Here is an 8502-nt window from a genome sequence, read left to right on the forward strand (position 1 = left end):
TTTGAAAGTTACAATGACAATGAAAGTTCAAATAGTCCAGTGTAGGGAATAAATTGTCCATTAGTAATCCATTAGTTATTTCGGAAGGTGATGGGTCGCTGGGATCCGAGGGCCAAAGATTCGGGCAGGGAACCCCAGCAGGCGATGTTAGGGCAGTCATAGGGATGGCGAAGGCAATGGCGATGGTAGGGCAGTCAGAGGGATGTGACTTCAGGTGTGATGAGGGACAGGCACAGAGATGGTTGATGGCTGGTAATGGTTTACCTCACAGGTGAGGTATAGGGGAAAGGGAAGAGAAATAGAGTGTGTTAGTATTACTGTAAGTCATATTAAGTATTAATAAGTATATCAATGGTGATATTTTGGTTATACTATAGAGGGTTTACAAAACGCTTTTACACACCTCTTTTGTGGGGACAGGTGCGTAGGAATAGGTTACCCAGTTAAACCCGAAGAGGCATCCCGCACATCGTCCACCACGCATGCAAACATCCACCCACCCACCACGCACGCAACATCCACCCACCCACAATGCCCCCCCCCAATGCCCCCCCCCCAGGCGAACCCACACACCACCTCTGAACCGCGCGTCGGAGCAGCATGGCCGAGCATGGCCAGCCAGAGTCCGCCCACAGGCGGCGCCACCCATCCGCAGACACCCCCCACCACCATCCGCGAGCAGAGAGAACGGGGCCCGCGCCAGCCCCACCCCAACCACAACACCACGCGAACACACACCACGGCCCGACCAGGACACACAGTCTGATCCGCCCCGCCGCCCAGGCCCCCCGGAAGCAGCGCCCCCAGAGCAAAAGTCCAGAATGCTTCATGTCTTTGGACGTGTCATCCTGTCATCCTGTTGACAGGGTCGGGAGGCGTAGGGAGGCGATGTAGTGTAATTAAAAACGTTAAAATCATTGGACATTGGTGTAATGTAATTAAAATCGTTAAAACCATTGGACTTCCACTCTAGAAACACCACCCCAAGAAGGCCCGGACCGCGAGCCCAATCCAAATACAATGCCGCAACAGCCCTCCCCTCCGCCATCCACTCCCAGCATTCCCACCTCCCCCGTCCCCCCCATCCCACTAAATGCACAGCCGTGCACATCTGATCAGACCGCATGCCCCAGCCAGACCGCCAATATACGCCCACGCAGAGCCACTGGCGAATGGAGCCGACACGAACCCCACCCCCCCCCCCCATCTACAGACGGCGACGGGAGGCCCCCCGCGGACGAGCAACGCCACCCGCGAACGGACCCCGACCGGCCCAGAGCACCCAGCCACACCACCCAGGCGCGCAGCCCAGACATGATGCGCAAGCCCACCCGGGGAAGGCCCATGACCGAAACGGCGCAAATGGACAAAAGCCCGCATGCGCAGTAAATGAACAAATGCCCGCACGCGCAACAGACAGTACGCGGGACCCTCCCCCCCAAGCTACACTATAGAGGACAGGACAGGGAGAGAAGGAAAGAGGGAGAGTTGAGAGAGACAGAGGGAGAGGGGAGAAGAGGAGTTGTACGGCATGCCACATAAGAAGTCCATGACAGCGCAATGCTAAAGCAGCATAACTAAGGCATGGTGGAGGGTGGTCAGCACCAGCTCAGGTGTGGTCAGTAGCCACCATGGGATGCATGACTGGGGCACCAGTCACACAAGCCCACAGCAGAGGTGGTCCGTTCCAGTAAGACCCTGAGGTGGTTGAAGTTCCACACTGCACCATACCTAACTATAGGAAGCACTAAAGAGATATGTTTTAAGTCTAGACTTAAAAATAGGGAGGGTGTCTGCTAATCGAATTGAGGGAGGAAGATTATTCCAGAGGAGGGGTGCGCGGTAACAAAAGGCTCTGCCTCCTACTGTAGTTTTTGAAATTCTTGGAATTACAAGAAGTCCAGTATTTTGTGATCGTAAGGGTCTTGGTGGATTATATGGGACTAGAAGATCTTTAATATATTCGGGTGCTCTTCCATTTATGGCTTTGTATGTGAGAAGTTCCTTTTTTGTACAATGAAATACGTTTCTAAATGACAGAAATATTGACATGTCCTTGTTGGATGCTTCTCTATTATATTTAATGAAAGATTGAGTCCTGTAGGCTATTCTTAATTGTGTCCTTCAATGTCTGCAGCAAGCTCCTCTGGATGTTTTACCAGTCTGTTGTGGCCAGCGTCCTCTTCTATGCTGTGGCATGCTGGGGAGGAAGCAATAGGAAGAGGGATGCTGGGCGACTAGACAGGCTGGTAAGGAAGGCTGGCTCTGTTGTGGGAGCTGATCTGGAGTGCATCACTTCAGTATCAGACAAAAGGACCCTGAACAAGCTACACAGCATCCTGGACAATGACTGTCATCCACTCTACAGCACTATCATACAGCAGAAGAGCTTGATCAGCTGGAGACTACGCTCCATGACATGCACAACAGACAGACTGAGGAAGTCATTTGTACCCAGGGCCATGTACAATGCTTCACTGAAGGGAAAAGGAGAGTTGGACTTCTATGCATAGTATATCTGCACCTCCACCCTCTTATACACTTACATGGCATGGCTTACATGTCTACCCTCTTGTTGTCCATTTTTGACCAATGACTAATGTCTGCACCCGTCTCTAACTATCCTTGCACTGCTGCTATAACTCTTATATTATTATTACTATGTTAGGTCTATTTTAATTGTCCATATATTTATACTAGTACTGTTATGATTATCACTTTACTTACATTTTGTACTGTACATATTGATTGCTGGTCACTAGAATGTAATCTTGCACTGTTGCACTGTGGAGTTTTTTTTATTTACTAAGCTTACATTTTACACTTTGTACTGTACATATTTATTGCTGGTCACTAGAATTTAATCTTGCACTGTTGGACTTATTTGCACTACCAACTTGACACATACCTCATACTGGATCACAGTACCAATCCTCAGTACATTCATGCACATCTTATCCATAGTATTTTACTGCTCCTTTAGTCATGTTGATTTGCTTTGTATTTTCCTGTTTACATTGTATTGTATGTTGTGTGTGGTGTCTTAAGCTGCTGGGCCTGGGACCTTGAATTTCCCCTTGGGGATCAATAAAGTATCTATCTATCTATCTATCTATCTATCTATCTATATACGTTCCTCTCCGACCCCTGCACTCTCTTTAATCTCCACTTCAGGTTGAACGTGATATGTCGACCCACCCAATACTCTGCCGTGCTCATTTTGCATATGATATACAAAGTAATGATGATAAGGCATGGATTTTAGGCATTTTAACTTAATATCTGCTTTTAATTTATTATTATAATTATCCTACTGCATATTCAGGGTTGATGAACTCATAGATCAGCTAGGACACATAGCACTAAGGAATTGACTGCTCAATTTGGGTCTGACTGTGAATCCAAAGTGTTCTATGGCTCAATTTAGGGCCTATAATACTCGGGGTATGTGATTTGTGGAGGAACCATTAAGCCGCCGTTGAGTAAAGTATATGCTGTTCTAGACACCCCAACTACAAAGAACCAGGTGCATTCTTTCCTGTGTGTAGGCTGGTACAGGAGGTTTATACCAACTTTGCCCCATTCATTGAATTGACCTGTAAGTCCAGTGCTAATCAAGTTCCATGGTCTGAACATTGTGACAAGGCTTTTAATGGTTTGAGTTATCTTTGGAGTATCCTGCAGAATCCTAGCCTGGCTAGCGCCTACCACTTCTCAAATGAGACGTGGTCTGGCAACCAGACATTCATTTTCTCGTATTTGAAAAAATGCCTAGATCCGTTCATTGGGCGCCACGGATGTTTATCAAATGCGTCTGTGCATAGCTCATCATGGTCTTGCTTTCTCCCCTGTTCTGTGATTGGTCGCCAACATCAGGCGAAAATTTGGGAGTTAGTTTCTAGACTGCCTTAGCTACGTGATTGAAATCACCGCACAAGGCAGGATGGGAACACCCAGGCTAGCAGAATCCTGACTTCAGCCAGCCATTCACCATGCAGACGAGAGAAGGCCTTGGTGCGGTGTTGCTGCACGGGTGCTAGGAGAGCAAAAGCCGCTAGTGTACCTCAGCCGAAAACTCTTCCCACAAGAACACCGGTATTCAATGGTGGAGAAGGAATGCCTGGCGATCAAGTGGGCCCTGGAGTCGCTGAAATACTACCTGGTGGGCAAGGACTTCATCCTTCATCCATCCACCGAGCTCTGAAATGGCAAGTCACCAACACAACACAAAAGATATCGGGGCAATTGCTCTGTCGCTAGTTTCGAGTTTAACACGGTTTTAAACTCGGTGGTGACGCAAGAAGTCACGTGACGACTTAAGCTCCATTGCTGTGTCATATGCACCTGTGGTTTAACCTGCTTCTGCGTTTTACCTTGATCTCGATTGCTGTTTTTTCAAGGAAATTCAAATCACCCACTAGATGGCGCATTTAGTGCGTGTTAGTCTAATCTCGAAAGGGACATGGTTTTACAGTAGACTAAACCATAGTTTGCATGATGGCTAGATAGGTGACAGCTTCATAAACCGACACACACACACACACACACACACACACACACTGTTGGCTAGTTTGGACTAGTTTGGAAGTATGGTCTTTATTTAGACTATAGGCTGCGCAAAGCAAAGGCCTTTATTTGAGGCAGACTTCCATTGTCTTCCTCTATTGTGAGACCAGAGAGACACGCATTTCGTTTTCGGCACCGGTAGGCTATTAGAAGCAGTTTTCGGTTTAGTTTGGGATTTAATTTACTTTTGAACTGTTTGGTAATGTTGCTAAATGTTGAGACTGATGGGCAAAGGAAATATGGGGGGTATTTGAAGGTTCACTATTAAGTTTCATGTCGTTGAAAGGGATTTCCACCCGCTGTTTGCGGGATGCGCTTTGATTAGCTTTCATTCATTGACTGTGCGCTGTGAAACCTTATTGCGTAGCCTAGATTGAGGGGTTTTTTTAATTATCGGTAGGCCTACTATGAAACATAAAAGGTAAATTCTCATTTGACCATGCTTTGCAGTTAACCGGTTAATGGTTAGTCTCCATAGTAAGCCCCTTCTTCAAATTGAGCCTGGTGGCTGCACCGATGAGTAATTATGCATACAGCCGGGCCATCTCGCTACAACATTGCGAATGCGTTGTTATCGCAAACCATTTGAGAGTTTAGAGCTGTAGGTTAACATCAGAAACGTCAATATTATATAAGAAAAGAATGTTATTAACCTACTTAGTAATATGATTTGAAAACGTCTGCCCCTATCTGACACACTAACATGCATTTCACAGGCATTAAAGACAGTTGTGACATTATGTAGCCTACACTGCACAGATGCATTTTGCCTGGTGTAGGCCTGTTTAGGCAGACAAAATAGCCTACGTAATCTTACCTATATCGATTTGTAAAGGCTGGAATGCGCACGGAGCCATGGATAACGAGTGGAATGCGGGCGTAGTGTCCTGCATAGTTTGTCCATAGTTGGGCTGAAGTGTGGCGATTAATAGGCTATTATTTTTGCTCCTCCGTGTAATGTTCTATTTAATTCGTGACAATTGATTGACTGACTGATTTAATGTTATAAATAGTGTAATGGATCAGATGAGGGCAGATTCAGATTTCCACAAAAGTAGCCTAGACTATATACTGTATATTTCAACATTATTTATGTTTTATTAAAATGTACTTTACATTTCCAACGTTGTCTGGCAATTATAGCGCATTTAGCCACAAGAGTCATAAAAAGTATCCTGTCAAGATCCTGAAATGCGTTAAGACTGTTAAATTACGACTGCATCTGCTGGGGTAAAACTCGAAACAGCGTAGGCCTACTTCCGGCTTCCAGGCAGTTTAACCCCAGTTCACAGTTTTTTTCAATCGCTAACAAGCGTTTGAAACATTTGACACATTTTCAAAACTCTAAACACAGACTCACACCTACAAAACACAAATGGCCAAATAGATAATTTTCCTCTCAAAAACACATTCCATGTTGTTACACCACATTTTGTTACATATACACTAACTAACTTGTCATTTCTCTGCACACACTAACTTTACCAAAACACTGGAAATCTGTCTCAAAATGAAATCATTCTGTCAAAGAATAAAACTTGTTTTCACTTCACAAGATACATGCAGTCAGTCAGAGTACACTAGGTTTCAAAATACTGGCTATTGTTGACTGCATAGACTTTTATGTTTCAGTTTTACAGGTATGTGCATGTAAAACATGTAATCCACCGTTTTTACGGAAAAATTCTTGGTTGGGAACTGCATATCCACATGTAATGTTCACATTCAAAAGCATATTTTACTGTTTATACTGTTTAGAGAGTATGATAGAACAGAAAAAGTTGTACAGTATTGCTTACAGTGAACAAAATATCCATGAAGCACACAAGAGCATTCTGAACAAAAAACAAAAGCAAAAATCCCAGGTAAAAAGGGGGGGGACAAAAAAAACACAAAATTACTGTGTCATCAACATTGCATGTGATATTTACATGTATTCTCACCAGCCTTTCTTAGTGAAAGGCCCAGGTTGATTACATGGGCAATGATAGTGGCACAAATTTCAACACTGACTACTGTTCTTGCAGCCCTTGGAATGCCACCACCACACATTCTTACACCTCTACCTTGCCCTCTCCTTGGGCCTACTCTTCTCCCTTCCCCTGCTCCTCTCTCTGCTCCTGCACCTCTCACTGCACCTCTCACTGCTCCTCTCACTGGCCTGCCCTTCTTCCTGGGCCCCTTGCTCGTACAGACATCACAGTGTTTGTCAATTAGGAAGGAGACTGGAGCACACTGATCACACCTGCAGTCTTTAATGGTGCAAACAATAAACAGACGTTTCGACACTACTGTGTCTTCTTCAGAGTAGTTACAGTTTTTGCCTATTGCTTACACACTAAAATCAAATGCTTACACCAAAGCCTCAATACCTAACCTTATTGTATTATACTTTACACACAGTGTAACCATAGCTTAAACACATTCTCTGCTTTGCACATTGTTTGCAATTCTGCAAAACACTTTTTGCGAAACACTACACACATTTTCTTTCTGCAAAACCCTTTTTGCAAAACACTACACACTTTTTCTTACATTAAACACTTTGTGTAAAAACAAAATCCCCTGGTATCATTGGGAAAACACTTTGTTCAAAATGCTAAACTCATCTGGCAATTGCAAGCACTTACTTATACACCTGAAAACACGTGCACAGAAAACATAACACCATTTGGTCTGAACCTTAGCACTACAAATAGGCCTCAGGTAAGCCATTTTGAGAACTATGGGTGCCTCTCAAAATCTCTCCTCGATCCTCGATGCTTGATCCTCGAGGGGCGTTCCCACTGATCTATAACTAGCACTGGATAGACTATCCCATTGTTGTCACCCTGTCATTCTTTATCTAGATCAGTGAGGACGAGGATCGAGGAAGGAAGGGAGGGTGTATAAAAGACCAAATGAGAGGCACCCAATGAGAGTAAGAAGTATAGGAGGACAAGGAGAGAGAGCTGTCGGACGTGGAACAGGACAAGGACAAAGACAAGGACCAGTGCAGAGATGTGTCTCAGATGACATCAGGGCTGCTCTGGTCTGAGATTGGTTCAACAACCATATCAATTTCATATATCAAAAGTTGTATACCTGCCCCCTTACAGCCCATTTCTAAATGCAATCGAGGTATTACAGTATTTTCTGCATGGCGGTGGAAAGTTCATGTGAAGACATTGGGGATCAATCCCCCCCCAGCCCCCACCACATACACACTAACTTGCACATACTATATACACACTCACAGACACACACACACACACTCACATGCACATACACACACACACACGCACACACACAAAACAAATATGTATGTTGTTTTTTTTTTCAATCGCAAATTATCTAGTAATTGTTTTTTTTCCCTTTTGTTTTGTTGCTATATTTGACGTTTCTATTTCTCTTTATTTCTGTAAGAATGTTTGTTTTTTGTAAAAACTCTTGATTGATTACAACTTTTGAGTTTTACAGAAGACGAGGTCTGAGAAAATGACCAAAAAAGCTAGAAAAAAACAATACAAAGACGGCAGTGTTTCATGTAAAGCACATCAGTGTGTTACTGGTGATATGTAGGATAATTCAAATGGTGCTTGTATGTTTAGTTTTGTTGCAAGAATATAGTTTTTAGAAAGGAGTGTTATTGCAGTGTTTCATTTTGGCATAGATGTGAGTTGTTTATCCCCAAGTGCTATGTCTTATATAGCTGTGTGTAGAGTTTTGACATACAGTAATGAGCCAAATCCTGCAAAACGTGTGTAAGCAATAGGCAAAAACTGTAACAGAGTTTCAGGCACAGTTTATAAGTTAGGACTTAATTGTTCAGCCAGATACACATCAATTCACATCAATTAGAATCAATCAAACAATTAGCCACGTCTGTCAGTTAGCCACACCCCAAGTAATAGAGCAGGTTCAAACAGGTTTTGCACATTTAAAGAGACTAATTGT

This window comes from Sardina pilchardus, chromosome 8 (genome assembly GCF_963854185.1).
Source record: "Sardina pilchardus chromosome 8, fSarPil1.1, whole genome shotgun sequence".
Taxonomy (NCBI): domain Eukaryota; kingdom Metazoa; phylum Chordata; class Actinopteri; order Clupeiformes; family Clupeidae; genus Sardina; species Sardina pilchardus.